Raw genomic sequence first — 21271 nt, forward strand, 5'->3', positions numbered from 1 at the left:
TTACATAGCCTTCCTTCCCACACACCTAACTATTTAATCATTTAGACACACTACCTGGTTTGACACAGAATTACTATCTAACAATCCCACTGTACAGGAAACAGATCTATACATCCAGAACCTTTCTCATTCACGGAAACAGAGCCATCGATCACCCCCAGGAGTCGCCAGATAAACCAGATGTTACATTCAAATTGTTAATTATTCAAGCTACAGTATCTACATTAACTCACAATTTGACAGGTTTTCAGATAAATCGCTAAGCTTGTGTTGACAATGGAATCTTTTCTCTTTGTATAATTTATGTACCTCCAAATATCCATTTTGTTATTTTGTTATTTATTTGATTTGGAAAATAAACAAAAACATATGTTAAATTTTTTTTAAAAACATCCACTTATACCCTTAATAGGACTGGCAAATCCATAATGGAGATGGAGCTTGGCGTCTTTTTATATAATAAACATGGATGTAGCAAACAATGCAGGTCAGCAGCATTAAGGGCAAATAAGGTCTTGAGATTTATTAAAAGGGGCATAGATTCACTGGAGGAGGGGGCCATGCTTCCACTTTATAGAGCACTGGTAATGTCCCATCTAGAATATACCGTACAGTTTTGGTCTCCATCACTCAAACAGGACATTATTGAATAAGAGAGGGTACACCTGGTAAAAGGTATGGAAAGTCTTAGCTATGAGGAAAGACTGGCCAAGTTGGGGATGTTCACACTGGAGAAGAGAAGCTAAAATCGATACTGACACAATCCTTTAAAAATCATAGGAACGTGTCAGTATCAGGTGCTGCACCCGCAATAGTTCCCCTCATAGCCACCGCCAGCCCCGCAAACCTGCGTTGACCTGACCCTTTGACACTGCTAAAAGATCTACTATGCTGTTTCAGTGACACTGGTCTGGGGGCGGCAAAATAGCCTTCCATAGGCTAATTACAAATGAAAACAGAACTTCAGCCTATGAAAGGATCACTCCTTCCCCCAGCACAGCATCACGGAAGCACGGCAGAAGATCCATTAGTAGTGTCAGAGGGTTGTCTGCTTTGAGGGGAACTATTCTGGGTGCAGCAACTACTTAATACTGACACATTCCTATGATTTTTATAGGAACTTGTCAGTATCACTTTAAGGGGTGATATGATATTATGTACTGTATAAATATATAAGGGGATCATATAATAGTCTCTGTAATGCTTTATTTACAAGTTTGTAGAGGCATTTGGGATGGTGATGAGGTATCTTTAGGGAGTTTTGTCACCTACTGTAACAGTAAGATTGAGGGCTTGACCTTCACCATGGAGACCGATGTTACTCAGATTCCTTTCCTTTCCTTGATGTTCTATTCAAGGTGAATGACGGATGTATTAGTATGGATCTGTACAAAAAACCCAACACCCTTAATACCCTATTACATTCTGAGAGTGCACACCCCAAGAGGGGCATCTCTGTGGGGCAGTTTATGCGCCTTAGACGTATTTGCTCGTCTTGGGATGCGTTTCACCAACAGGCGATGCTGTTATGGGATCGCTTTGTGAAAACGCGGCTATCCCTTGGAGGTTGTCAAATCAGCCTATGACAAAGCAGTGGGGATGGATAGATCCCAATTTTTATTGGGGAAAACCAAACACAAGTACACTAGTGAAGGGGTAAGGGACTTCCCAATACGGTTTTGCACTACATATGGCAAGGGGCTCGCTCGGTTCAGGACAGCATTAGGAAGTATTGGGGTGTACTGAGACAGGACCCTGTACTGGAACAAGTCCTTGACAATAAAACTTCCTTTATATTTAGGAAAAACAGAAATATAGCGTCATGGGTTTCCAGGAGCTTATATAATTCCAAACCTATGGAAGATCGGAGTTCTTGGCTGAGAGTCAAAGGCAATGATAGAAGTGGAAGGTCAAGATATAAGTCATGCAGTTTTCTCAAAGTATCCAAAGACTTTAAGGCCACCTATACAGGGAAAAGCTATGAGATGAAAAAATATTATAATTGTACTTTAACTGGGTTATATACCTTGTGACATGTACTTGCTGTGCACAATATGTGGGAAAATCAGGAAAGTGGGGACGCGTATTCTGGAACACATTTTGTCCCTTAAGAGGAAAGAGTTTAAATCGGCTGTAGCTTATCATATAATGGAGAAACACGAGGGGGATATGAGGATACAGTTCCAAATTATCGATGAACCAAAATTTGGTATAAGTTTCTATCCCGTCAGGTATTTGCCTAATACAGTTGGTTTCTGTACTGTTAGAGAAGGTCCTTAGTCAGGATAGGAATTAGCTTGTTCTTATATGAACTGACTAGTTTCTATCCCTTTACTGGACCTAGTGTCAGGTAATTGCCTAATACAGATGGTCCTTGTACTGTTAGAGAAGGTCCTTAGATAGGATAGGAATTAGCTTGTTCATATATGAACTGACTAGTTTCTATCCCTTTACTGGACCTGTCAGGTGTTTGCCTAATACAGATGGTCCCTGTACTGTTATAGAAGGTCCATAGACAGGATGGGAATTAGCTTGTATGAACTGACTAGTTTCTATCGCTTTACTGGACCTCATATGAAATAGCAGTAAAACAGTCTAACACAGTTGATGGATTTCACACATCTTATATATGAATAACTTAAGTACTATCTCTAAAAATGGCAGAAATATGTCCTTTAATGAGTTGCAAATAGTTTTCTATCTATTTAACATACCATAAGGTTAATATATTGTGAGGGCCTTTATAAGGATGAGAAATAGCTAGCTCTATTAGAACAGACTAGAGTCTATCCTTATTTGGGACCTTACTTTGAAGGTCCTTGTACTGGATGGCATATAGCTTTGTCATTATAGACTGGACTAATTCCTATACTTTCCTGGTACCTCACCACTAGAGGCATTAGGTCCTTTCTATGGATAGAAACTAGCTCACTGCCATATGAATCATCTATTTCCTATTAGCGATGGGCGAATTTATTTGGCAGGCGCGAATTCGCAGCAAATTTGCGCGTTTCGCCACCAGCAAATAAATTCGCAAAACGCCTGCGAAAATTTGCCCGAAAAAATTAGCTGGCGTCAAAAAAATTTTTCGCTGCGGCGGAAAAAAACGGACGCTGGCGTCAAAAACGGCCTCCGGCATCAAATAAACGGGCGCCGGCGTCAAAAACGAAACGCGGGCACCATTTCGTGAATTTTTCGCCGTTTCGCGAATTTTCCAGCGAAGCGAAACGGCGCAAATTCGCCCATCACTATTTCCTATCCACTAGAGGGAAGGTCCTTTTCAGGGATAGGGACTAGTCGCTACGTCACGAACACATGAACGTCATGGGGGACGTCTCTAACACGTGACATTCGGCGCCTTCTTCAAATGGCTGTATAAATAGATTACCCGTGAGAAGCAGTTCTCAGTGGTTACTCGGGAATACCAGCCAGGAGAAACACAGATTAATAAAGTCAGTGTCTTTTAGTAAACTCAGTGTCACCGTGCTCCACTGAGTATTGGGTTGCGCTCATTTTTTTTCTTGGGGCAGGTCGCAGGATTAAATGCAGGAGATTAAATGCAGGAGTTTATTCAGTCCTTGCCTTAGGCACTAGTGGAATACAGGGGCTCTTACTGTTCAGTGGAGGCTGCGAATTTATTACACACTTGCTGGTCTCTGTAAAGTGTATGCCCTTAATATGAGGGTCTTACAGGAGCCTGCTTTATATGTGGGGTATTCTTATTTTTTGGGTTAAGGGTGCTGATAAGTTTTGAGGTGTGTGTTTTTTGAGGGGATGTTGACTTTTATTGTGGTACTCTAATATTTTCGGGTGAAGTTGTGTTGATGTGCTTTCTTGATAAAGGATTTTTATGTAATATGAATCGTCATACAAAAAAGTGTAAAAGTTAAATAAACCTAGTTAAATAGAACTGGTTTGTCCAGACCATCAAAATCCATAATATTTTTATATAGAGAAGAGCAAATGTTTCATAATGAAAAATATAGATTTTTTTATTGATCCATCAATAAATTGCCTTGTTTGGGTATTTTTGGTGCCTGTACCTCTTCAAGGATAGGCTTCCATATTAAAGGAGAACTAAACCCCCTTAGGTACAAAAGCCCCCCTTAACCCTCGTTCGCCCCCTCTCATCTCCTTCTCTCTGCAGTCTATTATGTAAAAAAGTTCTCCGTTTGAAAACCTGAGCTAAAAATTAAGAGCTGCACAACAGGAGTTCCCAGACGCCATCTTCTTTCCATTACAATAGTCTAAGGGGATTGTTTATTAAAGGACACCTGTTTATCCCCAACCAAAGGTGCGGGCTAATAGAGCCTGCATTCAGGTTGTGGATAACAGTATTTTTTTTAAAAAAAAATGCCCCTCACCAGCAATACGCTGCCCGCACCGGCTCCCAATGTGAGCAGCAATGTCCAGTCACTTGCATGCGCATACAGCGCATTTGATGTCACACGCATAATGAGCAATTTGTGGCACATTTTCATTATGTGCATGCAAGTGACCGGACATGGCTGCTCGCATCGGGAGCTCCCTCCCTGTGCGGGTAGCGTATCGCTGGCGGGGGAATTTAATTTTTTTTAAAAAATGTTCATAAAAAAAAAACCTTGATTTTTTTTTTGGGATTGATTAAACTCCGATGGTGTTAAAAGCCAGATGAAAAAAGTACTCAGGCCTGCAGAGAACATGTAAAAGTCAATGTCAGATAAAGATTTTCTGAGTTGCGCTGGGTTTCCGAAAAAAAAAGCTTTCAGTGATTTTACGAAAAAATACAAATTCCCAAAAATCTCACCATTTTAATTTTTTTTATAGGATTTTATCATGACTTTTTGAAAATGTTTTAATAAATAGGGCGATTTGGTCTGAGTGGTTTTCAGAAAAAAGTGAGAAAATTTCACTTTTGCAATTGGAGCTAGTCAGGAATCCGCTTCAACTGTGCATGCGCCTGCAGGGTCTGTGTCACCAAAGAGAGAGAGACAGAGAGAGAGAAACAAAGTAATGCAAAGATCTCCTTATCATGTTCTCATCACTGGAAAACAAAGAAGCAGTACCTTGCAGCATATACTATTGGGCAGTGCCAAACAGTATACGGTACATTAGCATTGGTGCCTTGCAGTGCTGGGATCTGCATGGAGTTTGTATATTCTCCCAGTATTTGTGTTGATTTTCCTTATTGGCAGGTCAACTGGATGCAAGGGTTCTGAGCCTCTTTCCACCTGAAGCCACCAACCTGACGCAACGGCATCACAGAAAATTACCTCCTTTTCCCCTGCTTTAAAATCTCACCTTTAAAATAAGTAAATGTAAAATTGTGATTCTGAACACTTTAGCATTTTACATTCATTATATAAATATATTTAATTTCTTTTTATTCCAAGTTTTAGGGGCAGATTTACATAGGGTCGAATACCGAGGGTTAATTAACCCTCGACATTTGACTGCCGACGGTAAATCCTTCGACTTCAAATATCGCAGTCGAAGGATTTAACGCAAATAGTTTGATTGAACAATCAAACGAAAAATTGTTCGATTGAACGATCGTTCGATTCTAAGGATTTTAATCCATCGATCGAACGATTTTTCTTCGACCATAAAAAGCTTACAAAGCCTATGGGGACCTTCCCCATAGGCTAACATTGAGGTTCGGTAGGTTTTAGATGGCGAAGTAGGGGGTCGAAGTCTTTTTTAAAGAGACAGTACTTTGACTATCGAATGGTCGAATATTGGAACAATTTTTAGTTTGAATTGTTCGATTCAAAGTCGATTTCGTAGTCGAAGGTCGAAGTAGCCATTTCGATGGTTGAAGTAGCCAAAAAAACATTCAACGTTCAAAGTTTTTTTTATTCTATTCCTTCACTCAAACTAAGGAAATGTGCCCCTTACTGTTAAACAGAAGGACATCATACCAGCACTATTTCTTTCTCCTGACCACTTTCTTGACTACTTCATGGTGGGAAAGTGACCAGTAGGTGGCGCTGCTGTAACAACATTCGTTCGTATAACATTACATGTATTCCTTAATATCTTGGAATTTAAAAAAATTTAATAATATATGTAAATTGCAATAGTGTTTAGAATAGCACTGTCTTCAATTTTACATTCACGTATGTTAAAGGTTTACTTATCTTTTAAAAACTGCTGCCTTTCTATGTGATATTGAGGTTCAATGTTGATAAATGCAAGGTTATGTACTTTGGCAAAAATAATATAAATGCAAGTAATACACTAAATGGCAGTGTCTTGGGAGTTTCCTTAAATGAGAAGGATCTATGGGTTTTTGTAGATAATAAGTTGTCTAATTCTGGGCGGTGTCATTCTGTGGCTACTAAAGCAAATAAAGTTCTGTCTTGCATAAAAAAGGGCATTAACTCAAGGGATGAAAACATAATTATGCCTCTTTATAGGTCCCTGGTAAGGTCTCTTCTGGAGTATGCAGTGCAGTTTTGGACTCCAGTCCTTAAGAGGGATATAAATGAGCTGGAGAGAGTGCAGAGATATGCAACTAAATTGGTTAGAGGGATGGAAGACTTAAATTATGAGGGTAGACTGTCAAGGTTGGGTTGTTTTCTCTGGAAAAAAGGTGCTTGCGAGGGGACATGATTACACTTTACAAGTACATTAGAGGACATTAGAGACAAATAGCAGGGGACCTTTTTACCCATAAAGTGGATCACCATACCAGAGGCCACCCCTTTAGACTAGAATAAAAGAACTTTCATTCGAAGCAACGTAGGGGGTTCTTCACAGTCAGGACAGTGAGGTTGTGGAATGCACTGCCGGGTGATGTTGTGATGGACGATTCAGTTAATGCCTTTAAGAATGGCTTGGATAATTTTTTGGACAGACATAATATCAAAGGCTATTGTAATACTAAGCTCTATAGTTAGTATAGGTATGGGTATATAGAATATAATTAAAAGTAGAGTGGGGTGTTTGTATGGATGCTGGGTTTTCATTTGGAGGGCTTGAACTTGATGGACTTTGTCTTTTTTCAACCCAATTTAACTATGCAACTATTCACTTGCTGAACAAGTGGATCTTTGCCCGAAACAGCACTATATCGGCACTAGCCAAAATTTGGTTGAACCAATCATTTGGCCCCTGGGCCAATGATCAGAACATAATGGGGCCATATTGAGACCTGTCTGAAAAAAGATAACATTAATGTACCAATATGGTTCTTGTCTAACTGTATCTTCTAATCTGCAGACAGGTCAGTTCTGGGACACAATCATTGTAGGACTGACATCCCAGCAATAGACACAATCCAAATGTGAGTCTGCTGCTTCCCCTGCTGCTTGTATTAGGGAAATGGCATATGCTGTAATTCCAATAGAATTATGTAATGAATTTTGCTCTGATGCAGTAACATATAGCAACGGAAGAAGCATTTCCTGGTTATCTTATTCAAATAAAACATCTTTCTGGGTTACTGCAGCTGGACAAATGTATAGCATTTTATTATGTATAGGGGTAGAAGGTTAGTTGCCTGGGCATATTCCATGAGATGGGCGATAAAAGGGCTCATAAATTAAAAAGAAAAAAAGGGCTTATTAATGACCTATTGGGCAATGCATTTTCCATATGTAGAATTGCTGCAGGCTTCTGTGCTCATTTCTAGTTACCTTCTTGAATAGAGTGATGTCTGTGCCACCCTCTGTTGCAAGGGGCAAGCAGCAACCAGAACGGGAAAAGAACTTGTCCTCCTGTACTCCTTAGCGATCTGCAATTCTTTTTTCAGTCAATAGTGCCAAGTGCTTGGAATTGCTCTTTATTTATTCCTGTGGGAATTGGCAACACCCATTGGGGGAATTGTGGGCTTTTACACAAGTGTTTAGCATCAATAATTGCCCGACCTGCCAGTGCATGCACTGGTACAATAGATTCCTATTAGTAGTTGTCACTCAGGCCAAAAAATAAAATTGCCCTTTTATTATAGGTGACTGCTCAGCACAGCAAGGAGATATTATTACATGATTAATGAATATTTCACTTGACCGATGTAATGAATAGATCAGACTGGGCACTACCAGATCTAAATGACAAGTCCCAGTGCTCATGTATGGACTATAAAGAGTTCCATACATATTTGTATACATTTGAATAAATAATTATGTAGTTATACAGGCAGTGTTATAATTTTCAGTGCTTGACTAACACTGAATGTATCCATGTTGTTTGCTCTTATAAGTATGATTTTTTACTAAGCATTATGCTTTCTCATTTACTTTTTAAGCTCCGGTTATATCAAGGCAGCGTTCTGAGAGTTTACAGATGCTCGTTTTCTTCATACAAAAGTGTCAGGGCTTGCTGAAACAGGGGGTCTTGGGGCCAGTTCTGCAAGGATGAGATCCAGGTAAGATCAAATTTGATGACAGATTCCTCCTCACTTTCACAAGGAGAAGTTACAGATGCGATCCAGGTAAGATGATCAAATTTGATGACAAATTCCTCCTCGCTTTCTGCCACCAAAATTGGTCTGTGTGTATTCATACAGAATCATATTGTTCTGTGAAACCTGTTTCACAGAAAATTATTGTGTACTGCTGCTAAACAAAATCAGTACAAAATATATTTTGCTACTTTACAAACAGTATAAAATATATTGAAGATAAATTAACTTGTCTCACAAGGCAAAATCAGTGTCTGCAAAGATCAGCAGACTGGGGCACTATAGAGTCCCTGTGTTGAAAATTTAAGTAGCCATCAGTGTTTCAGTCCTGCCAGGGGTGATTCTTGCTATTATGCCGCCTGAGGCGGCCTTATTTCGCCGCCCCCACCCCTCCCCACGGCACTAACCTTTACAGCGCCGGAGAGGGCAGGGGCGGTCTGATTTGAAAACCGGAACGTCGGCTCTTCGTTACAAGGAGCTGCATTTTTGCCGCCCCTGGCAACCAGGGGGGCGCTGCCGCCTGAGGCGAGTGTCTCAACTCGCCTCATTGGTGGAGCGCCCCTGAGTCCTGCCTTTCTCAAGAAAAGGCCTTCAGTATGGCCCAGTGACAGACTGGTAGAAGCATCAACAATACACATGGATAGTTGGTTGCACAAAGATGAACAACAGACTGTTCTCCAATAACACACAAGAGACATACAGTTGTACAGTACTTAACCAACTACCTGTCTATACAGCTGCCATCATTAGGGATGTAGCGAACTGCCGATTTGGTGTTCGCGAAGGCCGTTCGCGAACACCGGCAAAAAATGCGAACGTTCGCGAACAGTTCGCGAACTTCGAACACCCGCTAAAATCGTTCGATTCGAACGATCGAAGGATTTTAATCGTTCGATCGAACGATTTTCATTCGAATCGAACGATCGAAGCATTCGATCGAATGCTTTTCATTCGATCGAATGCTTACAATCGTTCGAACGAATGGAAATCGTTCGATTTTTAGCGGTCGAAGGAATTCGAATGGTCGAATGGTCGAACGATTTGTATTCGAATCGAACGCGAACTCAAAATGCGAACGTCGCGCGACGTTCGCGAACATTCGGCGGACGCGAACGGTCGAAGTTCGCGCGAACAAGTTCGCCGGCGAACAGTTCGCTACATCCCTAGCCATCATCAGTAAATGTGTTTCTATTGGTTATTGCCTAAAGAGGTTGTTCACCTTTGAGTTAACTTTTAGTGAAAGCATAATATTCTAAGACAATTTGCAATTGGTTTTCATTTTTTATTATCCTTTATTTTTTTAATTCACTTTTTATTCTGGAACCAGTTTGCAATTTCAGCAGTTATCTGGTTGTTATGGATCTAATTACCTTAGCAGCCAGGCAGGGGCTTCAAAAAGAGACTGACATGAATAGAAGAGGAATTGAATATTAAATTAAGTAATAAAAAGTAACAATAATAATAAAATTGCAGCCTCGCAGAGCAATGTGAAAGTAGAGAAATTGGCAGATGAATAAAGGCAATATTTAAAAAACTATCCAAAATGAATAATGAAGACCAACTGAAAAGTTGGCAATAATTGGCCATTTTATAAAAAACTAAAAGTTAACTTAGAGGTGAACTAGCCCTTTAACCACTTCAACATACAGGGGCCAATTTACCCTCGATATTCGACTGCTGAATGTAAATCCTTCGACTTCGAATATCGAAGTCGAAGGATTTACCGCAAATAATTCGATCGAACGAAAAATCGTTCGATCTAACGATTAAATCCTTTGAAGGATTTTAATCCATCAATCGAACGATTTTTCTTCGACCTAAAAATTGATAGAAAGCCTATGGGGACCTTCCCCATAGGCTAACATGGCACCTCAGTAGGTTTTAGGTGGCGAAGTAGGGGGTCGAAGTTTTTTTTTAAAGAGACAGTACTTCGACTATCGAATAGTCGAATAGTCGAACGATTTTTAGTTCGAATCATTAGCTTCGAAGTCGTAGTCGAAGTAGCCAAAAAAAACATTCGAAATTCGAAGTTTTTTTTATTCTATTCCTTCACTCGAACTAAGTTAATGGGCCCCTAAGTTACTGGCCAGTGTTGAGTGTCTTACTTTTGGGAATAATAAAACATATTATTTGGGTTTATGGAGAGCTGATGGTACCTCTATGGGCATTTTAAAAATACCTCAAGCGGTCATTAAAAGAACATCTGGGAATGAAACACTGTGGCCACTGGTTATACATTTTAGGATAAAATTACAGGTGTTTGAAAACAGAAAGCACTTCATATTAAAGTATATGGGGCTGTTTTTCCTATTTTAGAGTTGGTTTTCCATATCACTCCATTTTGCCCAAAGGCATTGGGCAATCCACAGGGTGACCCTAAATGTCAAACTACTTCATCTAACAACATAGTTAGTCAGCTCCAGTAGGTCCCATTCAGACTCAGAAAGGTGCCCATACAAAGTTTGGCTGATCACTGCCTCTCTTGGCAGGGTTGGTAACGTATGGGCATGGTATATACACATGTACATATCTAATAAGGGCTCATGCAGGTAATAGTTTGGTGATTAATCACATAAAGATATGCTGGTTTAATGACCTGACCAAACAGGCATGTTATTTTATTTTAGTTTGTGGCTTAAGACTCCCTACAACAAAACTGTGTAAAATTGTCTGTCCCAATTTCCTTAATATATACAGAGTGCAGTCATCATAGTCTAAAGCTGGCCATAGACGCAACAATCCGATCGTAAGAATCATGGATTTTTGGACCGTGTGTGGAGAGTCCCGACATTTTTCGTCCGTGGGAGATCGGTCGTTTGGTCGATCAGACAGGTTAGAAAATTTCTGTCACCTGCCGATAATATCTCTGCATGTATTGCCGATCGTACGATTTTCAGTGGGAGACTGCCACTAGCTTTGTCAGACATAACTATCGTACGATTGCTGTCAGACATAGAACATTGGCTGATCTGTTCTTTTACTACTTTATTTGATCGAAATGGTAAGACTTTGATCTGAATGGTTAGTGGAGGGTCGGGAGATGGGAAAGTCCGATCGTACGCTGATTCGTACGATCGGATCTTTGCGTCTATGGCCAGCCTAAGACTAAGATGAAAATCTGCTCAGAAAAGATATAAAACCAGACCTTAGGAGATGGTTAGAACCTTTGAATTACAAAGGATAATAACACAATAGAAATGAGGCTGCAGAGATGCCCTTCCCCACACATGCCTATTGGGGGGGAGGGGGGGAGGTTAGATTTCCTTCAAGAATTTGGCTAGTCGCCCATACAATATGCATCCCCATGGGAAGTATGTCTACCAAACAATCCTACATGACTAAAACAGAAAAGCAGACAAAAGAAAGCACTGGGTTACTGTTACTGCATATGAAAGAATAACAGTGACTGCAATATCACACAGCACCCTCTGTTGGTTATATGAAAGAATAACAGTGCGCCCTCTGTTGGTTATATGAAAGAATAACAGTGACTGCAATATCACACAGCGCCCTCTGTTGGTTATATGAAGGATTAACAGCGATGGCAATATCACACATCGCCCTCTATTGGTTATATGAAAGATTAACAGTGATGGTAATTTCACACAGCGCCCTCTGTTGGTTATACGAAAGATTAACAGTGATGGCAATATCACACAGCACCCTCTGCACATGTTAGTGGGACAGTGGGACAATGCACACAGTAATCCATTTGGCAATTCTCTGTCACCATCAACTTTGCAAAGAAGTCTGGTTGATCGCTGGGGGGGTCACTTTGGCGGAATGTGCGCTGCTGGGAGAGAGAGCTGTAGTTGTGTCTAGGCTTATACTCGAGTCAATAAGTTTTGCCAGTTTTCGTAGGTAAAATTAGGTACCTCGGCTTATACTCGGGTCGGCTTATACTGTGTAGTCCAGTCTGTCTTTGGTCCTTAGCAATAAATCATTGGTCAGAGCTAGAAATCTGCACATAAATGGTTTTTAACTAACCTCGGGCACTATTCAGCCTCACAGCCTCATAGCTGATGGCACAGGCATGTGATCTTATTTAGGTTATGGAGGAGCCCCCTGCACTTACAGAATTGCTTTACTTTGAGTTCTTTTCACTTTATTAAAGGGGAAGATAACTTTTTCAATCCAGTTGTTTTCAAACAATATACAAGAACTCAATTCAATTGCTCTTTATTTTTTTAGTTTGACCCAAATTACCAGCCACTTGTTTTTCCCATGAGCAGTTCAGTAGGGGTTGTCTCTAACTTTCTTAATTATTTAAAACTGATACATTGATTTATATCTTAGCAGTACAACTATGGGAACCTGTTATCCTGAAAGCTCTAAATTACGGAAAGGCCATCTCCCATAGACATTTTATCCAAATAGTCTGAACTTTCAAATATGATTTCCTTTTTATCTGTATTTATATAAAAAAAAAGAGTATCTTGTACAGTACTTGATACAGATACAAATGTTGAAAAACTGTTAATGTGCAGCACTGTGCTGCTCTCTGCTGGGCCCTGGTGTTAGTGCAACTTTGCCTATGCAAAATGAGCATTTGGGTCAGACATGAACTAACCGGCGCAATTGCTTCCAATTTATGCCGAAGCACGCAGTTGTGTCCATTTTGATGAACCGGACGCGGTTGTGGGGAATACAGTACACAAGAGTCAGATTCAGTGCAACTGGGTTCAATTTGATGCCCACATTGCACATGTAATGACACATGAATGCTGGGGTAGAAACAATGCATTGTGGGGAAAAAACATGGCTATATATTACGAAAAAGCACTTTACTTAATAAACCATGCAGTCTATAGTATAATTATAGCACCACCCAATAGGAACATTAGTTCTTATTATTGATTAACGTGATTAAAGCATTACATGGCATTGCTTTATAAATGTAATACAGGCACTGGTACAAAAGAAGTAACAAGAGAGACAGCATACTCAGCAGCTGCTAGGAGGCCATTGATTGTAAAAGAGCAGTTGCAAGTATTGACAGATGCCATATTTGTATTTTGTGATCAGGGCTGGAACTATGGGTAGGCAGAAGAGGCATGTACCTAGGACACAAAGGTAAAGGAGCGCCATGCATGTACCTATTCTACCTCCTTCCCCTAGTTCAGGCCCTTCTGTCCCCCCACCTCTGCAGCTCTTACATTCATCGGTATGGTCGGAACACAAATGTGCTCTTCCGCACATGGGCGCACTAGGAACATAGCTGGCCAGGTTGCCTAGGTTGTCCAGCCAACTTGGCCATTTACATCATCACCAGCTTTTTCAGCTCTTTATCTCAGCTCCTGCACTTGTTTCTCAAGTGTCCATTCATCAGCCTAAATGAGAAGGAATGGAGTTACATATCATTCATTATACTGTATGTGACATAAGAGAGGTTAAGAAGAAGGCAGAATTGTACCAAATTACCCCAATGGTCAGAAAGTTGTCATTAAATGTCTGAGGGCAATGGGGAGCGACAACAGAAAGTAAGTAGGAATCAGGATTGGGTCAGCTGGGGCCCCAGCAGGGCTGGGGCCCACCAGTTTTTTTCCCCCATTGTCCCGCTGGTCCAGTCCAACCTTGCAGCTGCTTTAGTTTCATTCCCAAAGAAATAAATACCAAAAACAACTCCTCCAAACCAGGAATTTGTCAGAAATTAGGGACAGGTGCTACTCCATATAGGGGATATGGGAGATATAAGAACAGGTGCCACTCCTAATTGGAAAAATGGCAGATATTAGCGTCAGCTGATGCAGTCAGGAATTATTTTTATTCTTTTAATAATTTGACTCTGAAGGAACTGGTGGGTAACTGGAATTAGCCGAGCTGTTGGTACTGATTCCTTTCAATAGACTTTGGGATAGACGAGGGAGAAGTTTTCAACTGGCACCAACTTTTAGTATGTTATTGAATGGCCAATTATAATCAGCTCTTCAATTGGGCTTCATTAATTTTTGTATTTTTTTAATTATTTGCCTTTATCCTTCTGAGTTGATCCAGCTTTCTAATAGGGGTCGATGAAATAAATGCTCAGTAAGGCTACAAATGTATTGTTAATGTATTGTATTGCTTTTTATTACTTATCTTTCTATTCAGGCCCTCTCCTATTCATATTCCTGTCTCTCATTCATATCCATGCATGGTTGCTATGGTAATTTGGACCCTAGCAACCAGATTGCTGAAATTGCAAACTGGAGAGCTGCTGAATAAAAAGCTAAATAACCAGGGGTGTTTTGGGGCTTCTTGCTGCCCTGAGGCACCTCAAAGGTAAACAACCCCCCTTTAATACATAGTAAGTAAGGTTGAAAAAAAGACACACGTTCATCAAGTTCAACTTTTTTTTTTTTTTAAATGTGATAATTTAACCACTGCCCATAAAGTTTTTGGGACCCAATACATTTTATATATATATATATATATATATATATATATATATATATATATATATATATATATATATATATATATATATATATATATATATATATATATATATATATATATAAACAGTATTCCAATATTTTGGGTTTATGCATTTCCCCATAGATTTATTGTTGTACAAGGTTTTGGTGAACACCGGGCTTTTTCAGGATGTTGCATTACTTTTTTCCTATTGGAACTTCTGTGTACCTGGCTTTATTTAAAGGAATTTAAACAACTCCCTTGTGGGGTTATTTATAAACCCACTGCAAGTGCTAAGAGACGTGAGGGGTAGTGCTCACTTAAGATGCACTTGCTAGCTGAGCCTCCTGACACTGTGGGCCTCGATGTTGGTTGCAACTCCTGACGCTCTTCAACTTGCACATCTGAATGACATGCAAGTTAGGGGGTGGGTTGAGGGGCACTTATGTACCTCCCCTCATTGCAACACAGGTAGCAATGAGGGGTGTGCCAAAGATCTCTGCCTCTGAAAAGGGGCACATATGACACCACTAAGCTTTTTATAACTGATGACATTATATAGTGAATAAAGTACCACCTCTTGTAAAATATAAGGATATTATAAGTTACCGAGGAGTTTCATGACCATATAAAAATACAAGGCCGAAGGCCGAGTGCTTTTATACAGGTCATGGAACTCCAAGTGTATTGTGTATTATTATAAGGTTATAATTTACAGTATATTCATGGATCAGAATGAAAAATCAGGATGTAACTGAAAGTGGATTTTTCTGGTAGTGTAGTAGAACAGTTCATATATCCTAATCGGAATCTACCACCATCTATAAGCATTGTCTGTTAATGATCAATAAAAAGAGATAAACTATAAGCATTGTATACCACCTTATAAACACAGTGTGTATGACATTATATAGTAAATAAAGTACCCCCTCTTGTAAAATATAAGGATATTATAACAGTTCATATATCCTAATCGGAATCTACCACCATCTATAAGCATTGTATACCGCCTTATAAACACATCAGGATGTAACTGAAAGTGGATTTTTCTGGTAGTGTAGTAAAACAGTTCATATATCCTAATTGGAATCTACCACCATCTATAAGCATTGTATATTGCCTTATAAACAGTGTGTATTCCTTTAGGCACATATACGTATGTTGTCACAGTTCTGGAAGTTGATTAGTTTGCAAAGATTAATGTTATGCTACTGACTGATTCTTAGTGGCCTATACATTTGCTGTGATCTCCAGGTTTCCCTGTATTCGAGATACTTCAGAATGTCCCAGCATGGGAGTAGGCAAAAGGAGTAGGGCTGCTGCATTATGAGTGTGGTGGGGGAGCCAGAGCTTAATTACTACATACAATAGATACAAATGAAAAATCCCAGCAATTACTTTTAAGGAATAGTAACACCAAAAAATGAAAGTGTTTTAATTGAATGACAATATAATTGCCTGCCCTGGTAAAACGTGTGTGTTTGTTTCAGAAACACAGCTATAGTTTATTTAAACAAGCTGCTGAGTAGCCAGGGGGGCAGCCATTCAAGCACAGGATACACAGTAGATTCTGAAGAATCCCTTTGTATACCTCAGTGATTATCTGTTATTTGCTGTGTATTCTGTGCCTTTTCTCCTTTTTTTAGCTTTGAATGGCTGCCCCAATGGCTACACAACAGCTTGTTTATATAAACTATAGTAGAGTGTCTGAAGCAAACACACCCGATTTACCAGTGCAGGGCAACATACATTCAATTAAAAACTTTTTTGGTGTTACTGTTCTTTTAACAGAATCGACAGAATCACAGCAAATGAATGGGGGAAGACTGGAAATGTTGCCCTAACTACTTGATTTTTTTTCTCCTACTGACATTTGATCACATTCTTTGATTAAAAAAAAACCAAACCCTTTAGGAATTCTCGAGTTATTATTGCTTATTACAAAACTCAAGACAGCGGATATTGCTACAGAAAGTGTTCTGTTTATTCAACAGGTACATCTCAAAAACAAGAACCAAAATATCTGACATGCAGTAATTAACACCATTGTTAAATCATCCAATTCCAACAATCACTCAAAGACACAGACATCATTAGCAAATGCTTTGCAAAAGGCCCAGCAAGAATCTTATATAAATACAGGTTTGGATCCCCAAAATAACCCCAGTAGCAGCTGTCTGTAGTATCAGCTGTGTAATCTCGGCTGCTCATATGGCAGAAATGGAGGATGGTTTGTGCGGAATGCAGCTCACCCAGGAAAAAACATTCTTAAATCTCAGTTATGCACATTCCACACCAGGGACATTTTCTCATTGTTAGAAGCAAAAGGATAAACATTGTTAGTGTCTGACTTTGTTTCAAAAGTGCTTTTGAAATTATCCACATTTTATTGTCATTATAAAAAATTATTTAAGGCAATAGATTATTTACTATCATTCTAATTAATATGTAAAGGCTGCTAATATACTTCTATACTGACTTTTACACATCAAAATCAAGACTTTGGGGACCCCAGTTGAGGACCCCCTCTAATTCCTGTGTTTCTTGCTTTTATTTCTGTAGCATTACTCCTTACTTGTAAACGTTCTGGGCCACAGGACCAGCAGCAACTGCATTATTCTACAATTGCTTTCTCATTTAAGTTTTTTTTTATTTTTGTACAGTTGGTTTGAATGTAATATCTAGTAGTTTATTGGAATGTTTCAGTTACATTTTCTACAGTTCTGATACAGTTCACAGCAGAAGGTTCGTGGTCTGCAACTGTATTTTTTTTATACTGGAAAGAAGAGACTGTTTAGTTCAGCTGTTCTATGGCTGCAAGGAAATGCCAAGGTGTAGGGGCCCTAATTAATGAGCAATGTCAATATATATAGGTAAAACATGACAACCTCTGAATATATTGGGGGCCCTTCAATTAATTTGCTGTGGGTCCTGTAACATAGTGTAGTTACACCATTGACTGCAGAGGTCTCTCTAATATAAACTAAGATTGTATAACATATGCAAAATAGGCAACACATATCCTACAATCAGTGGAAAAGTTTGACGAGCACTCCATTCACCCGTTGAATAAAATAAGTAAATATTAATTTTCAACATATTAAAAGCATCCGTTCCCTGACGCGTTTCGTATCCACCGATGGATGCTTTTAATATGTTGAAAATAAATATTTACTTATTTTAATTCAACGGGTGAATGGAGTGCTCGTCAAAATTTTTCTACTGATTATGATCACCTATATCTACGGGCTTGGGGCGATGCACCTGGGCCACCCGTTTGATCTGAGTTCCTTCTTGCAAATTACCCTTGATACTGTTTCAGGCATTAGTAAACCCAGGAGCCCGGGACCTGGGGTTTATACACCCGGGTCTCCACCTTTTTTGGGTGAGAATTTTTCAATTGTCCGCTAGAGATGCAGTAGGCACCATATAGCAAAGGCTTTTTATATAAGATTTTTCGGTGCTTTAATTAGTGGTGTTAACTTTTGTTAATTTTAAGAACCAGATTTAGCACTAAACATTTTTGTATATGAACACGTATCCCACAGTCTCAACTCAGAGACTATTATCCCCTCTGTTACTATAGGCACCATACCTTCCTACTATACCTGCTATCCCACAGTCACAGTGCATTCCCAAAGACTATTATCCCCACTGTTACTATAGACACCATATCTCTCTACTATACCTGCTGTCACGTAGCCACAGTCCCTTCCCAGAGACTGTTATCCCAATGTTACTATATCCACCATCTCTCCCTACTATACCTGATATCCCACAGCCCCTTCCCAGAGACTAGTATCCCACTGTTACTATAGACTAATGTATTACTGAGAGGAAAGAAAGGACACACGAAATTGCACGACCCCATTTAGTATTCCATAATTCCCAAGAACAAAGGGTAAAACTTAACCTTTATTGGTGTATGTTAAAATAAGCCAACGGTGAAAACAAAAATTATTAAAATTACAATTAGTAGGAGCACATTATTGACTTAATCATGCAGTATGCTTATAGGTTAATCATAATCAAGATTGATAAGATTATATAGAAATCATCATAGTCGGGATTGACTGCATTAACCATATTCATTGGAGCAATAAACTCATAGCCTGTTGTGATCACCCACACTTCCCCCAAGGGATTGTGCACTGATAAGTGTGAGAGTACACAAGTTACAACCGCTTGACTGTTCAAATTACGACGTGGGCATTTCTTCCCATTGCTTCTGGGTCAGTACTATTGTAAGGCCAATGCCCAATCACCCCAGAGCCATCCGCAAGATAAGGAAGCATGAAAGTTGCAGCCCCTGCCAGTTTAAACTACGTCGTTGGCGATTCTTCCCATCACTTATAAGTTAGAAGTGCTGTGGTGCCATTACCCAACCAGCCCTTAAACCACCCACAAGTTCCCCGTGTTTCTGTGGTATCGGCTGTTAACAAAATCAGTCGTTTTGATTAAAGTATTAGGTCTCCCTGCCTAATTGAGCTAAAAGAGAAATCGTTTTGCTCGCTCGGCGAGCTTTGTCAAAGGCAATCTGCGGCGCGAAGAGGAGTGCGTCGATTTATAGATGCGCAGTGTCCATTACTGTTCAAATGAGCCAATGATCAAAAGGATGCAGAGGCAGGAGGAGGAGCTAATAAGGCTCATTCAGTATCCCCGTACTCGTACTATGGCTGATTCATAAACATAGTAACCACTACCTTATTAACGGCACTTGAGGGAGAATAAATTGTGACAATGTAAATACTTGATCCAGCAACATTAAACAAAATGTAAAGAGAGCAATAGTGAGAAGATGGAAGTGTAACTGATACATTCTTAACCATGTGTTACCTATTACTTATAGTTGTTAAATGTATCTAATCTGTATCAGCTCTTATTATGTTCATCTCATGGGAATGTACTTGGCTGCATTATAATGTCTACTAAAAAAGGAAAAAAGTGGTAACTGTGGGTTTTTTTTTTAAGAAAAACATTCAGCGTGTTACCATCCCCTCCCCTTATCCACTTGCAAACCAGTTCAGGCTGACCAGCAAGGTCCAGTAAACTTCAATATCAAGAAATTACACATAAAACTTCACCTTTAATAATTTAAGATTAAAATTATTATAACGCCAAAAAACACTGGACCAAGCCACACAGCAAACCAAAAAATGTAGTGAACCAACAGACTCACTGCCAGTCTCATATACCAGCAATACAGGACAGTTGCCTTAAAATCAACACTTTAAAAGAAAAGCAATAGGTGGTCGGTGGGGGATTGCCTTATGGCAGGCTATAAGTGCAGTGCACTGCCAAATAGTCAAATTAATATGGGCCTGATAAATATCCTGGATGAATTCCCATTCAGTTATTATCCCCCAGAAAAACAAGCCCCCCTCCCCTGAGGAAGCTGTGTTGACAGTGAAACGCATAGGGCTACATAGGTGGACGGTGGGAGATCTAGCTCCCATCCGCTTCCCCAGGTAGACAGGTAGAAATGACCACAGGGGAGGGAGTCTGTTGGTTCACTACGTTTTTTGGTTTGCTGTGTGGGCTTGGCCCAGTGTTTTTTGGAGTTATAATAATTTTAATCTTAAATTATTAAAGGTGAAGTTTTATGTGTAATTTCTTGATATTGAAGTATACTGGACCTTGCTGGTCAGCCTGAACTGGTTTGCAAGTGGATAAGGTGAGGGGGTGGCAACACGCTGAATGTTATATTAAAAAACCCCGCACCGTTCCAACTTTTTTCCTTTTTTAGTATACATAATTAATTCAAACCTGCTTGCTGCATCGAACTATTTTTTATTACTTAATAACGCTCCAATATTGGTCATTTGCATTATAATGTCTCTAAGCAATTATGTGAAGCCATATAGTTATTGCTTACTGAATCATGAGATTATTGAGCGATGAGTTTCAAATAAAAATATTCATGGTAATACTCTCATTCAGGCCATCAGGGCAAAAGCATTCATATTGAAAATCCATTCGCTTTCTTTTGCCAAAAGGGACGATTCTAAGTCCCCTCCTTTAATCCCCAAGGATATTCTGCATAGTCCGGTCACTAGAAGACCTCAGACGCCCATTCGCAGCATTGTAATCCGATATCGGATTCGCCCGATATCATCCAGCCGTTAATGGGTATATCGGATTAAAATCTGTTTGTTTGGCGACCTCGCCAAACGAGCAATCAAATACTGTATGGCCACCTTTATTTGCAATGTACATACCCAAAGACATATGGGAATTCACACTCAGTTTACACAACAAAAAAATATTGTACTGTAACCTTAATGGGAACGTACTTTGCATTAACCCTCCTGATTTGCAAGCACATGTAATACATATGTATAATATTTTGTATGAAATATCTTTGTGAGAACACAGATCACTGTGGGAGGAATGGTGCCAAGGAGCAATGCAAATGATGTTGCCTTCCTCTCACAGTTTCCATGTATGATAAAATAGGGACAGTAAGATCCTTCAAATTGTACCTAAAGC

Source organism: Xenopus laevis, chromosome 8S (assembly GCF_017654675.1).
Source record: "Xenopus laevis strain J_2021 chromosome 8S, Xenopus_laevis_v10.1, whole genome shotgun sequence".
In the NCBI taxonomy this organism is placed as follows: domain Eukaryota; kingdom Metazoa; phylum Chordata; class Amphibia; order Anura; family Pipidae; genus Xenopus; species Xenopus laevis.